This window comes from Musa acuminata, unplaced genomic scaffold, assembly GCF_036884655.1.
Source record: "Musa acuminata AAA Group cultivar baxijiao unplaced genomic scaffold, Cavendish_Baxijiao_AAA HiC_scaffold_531, whole genome shotgun sequence".
Taxonomy (NCBI): Eukaryota; Viridiplantae; Streptophyta; class Magnoliopsida; order Zingiberales; family Musaceae; genus Musa; species Musa acuminata.
The window spans coordinates 82,501-87,500 of NW_027020776.1; positions in this window are offsets into that span (position 1 = coordinate 82,501).

Sequence of the window (5,000 nt, forward strand, 5' to 3'; positions counted from 1 at the left end):
ATGGGGCTTTCGTATAGCAGGGACGGTGCTGCCTCACGCTTCGCTCGCTGTTCGCCGCTCGCCGCTCGCTCGCGCAGCCAAAAATGACCAGTTTTGGCCCGTTTTTGGGCTGTTTTGGCCTGTTTATGGTCCGTTCTTGCGTGGTGCGGTGACCGTCGTGAGCGGAGCAAAACGTCAGCCATCTCAGCACCCTGGAACCCCCCGGGTGGCACAGGGCTGGATGGGGCTTTCGTATATAGCAGGGACGGTGCTGCCTCTCGCTTCGCTCGCTGTCCGCCGCTCGCCGCTCGCTCGCGCAGCCAAAAATGGCCAGTTTTGGCCCGTTTTTGGGCCGTTTTGGCCAGTTTTTGGCCTGTTCTTGCATTGCGCGGTGACCGTCGAGAGCGGAGCAAAACGTCAGCCATCTCAGCACCCTGGAACCCCCCGGGTGGCACAGGGCTGGATGGGGCTTTCGTATAGCAGGGACGGTGCTGCCTCTCGCTTCGCTCGCTGTCCGCCGCTCGCCGCTCGCTCGTGCAGCCAAAAATGGCCAGTTTTGGCCCGTTTTTGGGCCGTTTTGGCCAGTTTTTGGCCTGTTCTTGCATTGCGCGGTGACCGTCGAGAGCGGAGCAAAACGTCAGCCATCTCAGCACCCTGGAACCCCCCGGGTGGCACAGGGCTGGATGGGGCTTTCGTATAGCAGGGACGGTGCTGCCTCTCGCTTCGCTCGCTGTCCGCCGCTCGCCGCTCGCTCGTGCAGCCAAAAATGGCCAGTTTTGGCCCGTTTTTGGGCCGTTTTGGCCAGTTTTTGGCCTGTTCTTGCATTGCGCGGTGACCGTCGAGAGCGGAGCAAAACGTCAGCCATCTCAGCACCCTGGAACCCCCCGGGTGGCACAGGGCTGGATGGGGCTTTCGTATAGCAGGGACGGTGCTGCCTCTCGCTTCGCTCGCTGTCCGCCGCTCGCCGCTCGCTCGTGCAGCCAAAAATGGCCAGTTTTGGCCCGTTTTTGGGCCGTTTTGGCCAGTTTTTGGCCTGTTCTTGCATTGCGCGGTGACCGTCGAGAGCGGAGCAAAACGTCAGCCATCTCAGCACCCTGGAACCCCCCGGGTGGCACAGGGCTGGATGGGGCTTTCGTATAGCAGGGACGGTGCTGCCTCTCGCTTCGCTCGCTGTCCGCCGCTCGCCGCTCGCTCGTGCAGCCAAAAATGGCCAGTTTTGGCCCGTTTTTGGGCCGTTTTGGCCAGTTTTTGGCCTGTTCTTGCATTGCGCGGTGACCGTCGAGAGCGGAGCAAAACGTCAGCCATCTCAGCACCCTGGAACCCCCCGGGTGGCACAGGGCTGGATGGGGCTTTCGTATAGCAGGGACGGTGCTGCCTCTCGCTTCGCTCGCTGTCCGCCGCTCGCCGCTCGCTCGTGCAGCCAAAAATGGCCAGTTTTGGCCCGTTTTTGGGCCGTTTTGGCCAGTTTTTGGCCTGTTCTTGCATTGCGCGGTGACCGTCGAGAGCGGAGCAAAACGTCAGCCATCTCAGCACCCTGGAACCCCCCGGGTGGCACAGGGCTGGATGGGGCTTTCGTATAGCAGGGACGGTGCTGCCTCTCGCTTCGCTCGCTGTCCGCCGCTCGCCGCTCGCTCGTGCAGCCAAAAATGGCCAGTTTTGGCCCGTTTTTGGGCCGTTTTGGCCAGTTTTTGGCCTGTTCTTGCATTGCGCGGTGACCGTCGAGAGCGGAGCAAAACGTCAGCCATCTCAGCACCCTGGAACCCCCCGGGTGGCACAGGGCTGGATGGGGCTTTCGTATAGCAGGGACGGTGCTGCCTCTCGCTTCGCTCGCTGTCCGCCGCTCGCCGCTCGCTCGTGCAGCCAAAAATGGCCAGTTTTGGCCCGTTTTTGGGCCGTTTTGGCCAGTTTTTGGCCTGTTCTTGCATTGCGCGGTGACCGTCGAGAGCGGAGCAAAACGTCAGCCATCTCAGCACCCTGGAACCCCCCGGGTGGCACAGGGCTGGATGGGGCTTTCGTATAGCAGGGACGGTGCTGCCTCTCGCTTCGCTCGCTGTCCGCCGCTCGCCGCTCGCTCGTGCAGCCAAAAATGGCCAGTTTTGGCCCGTTTTTGGGCCGTTTTGGCCAGTTTTTGGCCTGTTCTTGCATTGCGCGGTGACCGTCGAGAGCGGAGCAAAACGTCAGCCATCTCAGCACCCTGGAACCCCCCGGGTGGCACAGGGCTGGATGGGGCTTTCGTATAGCAGGGACGGTGCTGCCTCTCGCTTCGCTCGCTGTCCGCCGCTCGCCGCTCGCTCGCGCAGCCAAAAATGGCCAGTTTTGGCCCGTTTTTGGGCCGTTTTGGCCAGTTTTTGGCCTGTTCTTGCATTGCGCGGTGACCGTCGAGAGCGGAGCAAAACGTCAGCCATCTCAGCACCCTGGAACCCCCCGGGTGGCACAGGGCTGGATGGGGCTTTCGTATAGCAGGGACGGTGCTGCCTCTCGCTTCGCTCGCTGTCCGCCGCTCGCCGCTCGCTCGTGCAGCCAAAAATGGCCAGTTTTGGCCCGTTTTTGGGCCGTTTTGGCCAGTTTTTGGCCTGTTCTTGCATTGCGCGGTGACCGTCGAGAGCGGAGCAAAACGTCAGCCATCTCAGCACCCTGGAACCCCCCCGGGTGGCACAGGGCTGGATGGGGCTTTCGTATAGCAGGGACGGTGCTGCCTCTCGCTTCGCTCGCTGTCCGCCGCTCGCCGCTCGCTCGTGCAGCCAAAAATGGCCAGTTTTGGCCCGTTTTTGGGCCGTTTTGGCCAGTTTTTGGCCTGTTCTTGCATTGCGCGGTGACCGTCGAGAGCGGAGCAAAACGTCAGCCATCTCAGCACCCTGGAACCCCCCGGGTGGCACAGGGCTGGATGGGGCTTTCGTATAGCAGGGACGGTGCTGCCTCTCGCTTCGCTCGCTGTCCGCCGCTCGCCGCTCGCTCGTGCAGCCAAAAATGGCCAGTTTTGGCCCGTTTTTGGGCCGTTTTGGCCAGTTTTTGGCCTGTTCTTGCATTGCGCGGTGACCGTCGAGAGCGGAGCAAAACGTCAGCCATCTCAGCACCCTGGAACCCCCCGGGTGGCACAGGGCTGGATGGGGCTTTCGTATAGCAGGGACGGTGCTGCCTCTCGCTTCGCTCGCTGTCCGCCGCTCGCCGCTCGCTCGCGCAGCCAAAAATGGCCAGTTTTGGGCCGAGTTTTGGCCAGTTTTGGCCTGTTCTTGCATTGCGCGGTGACCGTCGAGAGCGGAGCAAAACGTCAGCCATCTCAGCACCCTGGAACCCCCCGGGTGGCACAGGGCTGGATGGGGCTTTCGTATAGCAGGGGACGGTGCTGCCTCTCGCTTCGCTCGCTGTCCGCCGCTCGCCGCTCGCTCGTGCAGCCAAAAATGGCCAGTTTTGGCCCGTTTTTTGGGCCGTTTTGCCAGTTTTTGGCCTGTTCTTGCATTGCGCGGGTGACCGTCGAGAGCGGAGCAAAAACGTCAGCCATCTCAGCACCCTGGAACCCCCCGGGTGGCACAGGGCTGGATGGGGCTTTCGTATAGCAGGGACGGTGCTTGCCTCTCGCTTCGCTCGCTGTCCGCCGCTCGCCGCTCGCTCGTGCAGCCAAAAATGGCCAGTTTTGGCCCGTTTTTGGGCCGTTTTGGCCAGTTTTTGGCCTGTTCTTGCATTGCGCGGTGACCGTCGAGAGCGGAGCAAAACGTCAGCCATCTCAGCACCCTGGAACCCCCCGGTGGCACAGGGCTGGATGGGGCTTTCGATAGCAGGGACGGTGCTGCCTCTCGCTTCGCTCGCTGTCCGCCGCTCGCCGCTCGCTCGTGCAGCCAAAAATGGCCAGTTTTGGCCCGTTTTTGGGCCGTTTTGGCCAGTTTTTGGCCTGTTCTTGCATTGCGCGGTGACCGTCGAGAGCGGAGCAAAACGTCAGCCATCTCAGCACCCTGGAACCCCCCGGGTGGCACAGGGCTGGATGGGGCTTTCGTATAGCAGGGACGGTGCTGCCTCTCGCTTCGCGCGCTGTCCGCCGCTCGCCCGCTCGCTCGCGCAGCCAAAAATGGCCAGTTTTGGCCCGTTTTGGGCCGGTTTTGGCCAGTTTTTGGCCTGTTCTTGCATTGCGCGGTGACCGTCGAGAGCGGAGCAAAACGTCAGCCATCTCAGCACCCTGGAACCCCCCGGGTGGCACAGGGCTGGATGGGGCTTTCGTATAGCAGGGACGGTGCTGCCTCTCGCTTCGCTCGCTGTCCGCCGCTCGCACGCTCGAGCAGCCAAAAATGGCCAGTTTTGGCCCGTTTTTGGGGCGTTTTGGCCCAGTTTTTGGCCTGTTCTTGCATTGCGCGGTGACCGTCGAGAGCGGAGCAAAACGTCAGCCATCTCAGCACCCTGGAACCCCCCGGGTGGCACAGGGCTGGATGGGGCTTTCGTATAGCAGGGACGGTGCTGCCTCTCGCTTCGCTCGCTGTTCGCCGCTCGACGCTCGCTCGCGCAGGCCAAAAATGGCCAGTTTTGGCCCGTTTTGGGCTGTTTTGGCCAGTTTTTGGCCTGTTCTTGCGTGGTGCGGTGACCGCGCTGTGAGCGGAGCAAAACGTCAGCCATCTCAGCACCCTGGAACCCCCCGGGTGGCACAGGGCTGGATGGGGCTTTCGTATAGCAGGGACGTGCTGCCTCTCGCTTCGCTCGCTGTTCGCCGCTCGCCGCTCCGCTCGCCGCAGCGCCAAAAATGGCCAGGTTTGGCCCGTTTTTGGGCTGTTTTTGGCCTGTTTTTGGGCTGTTCTGTGTGGCGCGGTGACCGTCGTGAGCGGAGCAAAATGTCAGCCATCTCAGCACCCTGGAACCCCCCGGGTGGCACAGGGCTGGATGGGCTTTCGTATAGCAGGGACGGTGCTGCCTCGCGCTTGCGCTTCGCGCTGTTCGCCGCTCTCCGCTCACGCTCGCCGCAGCAAAAAATGGCCAGTTTTGGCCCGTTTTTGGGCTGTTTTGGCCAGTTTTTGGCTGTTCTTGCGTGCCGCGGCGACCGT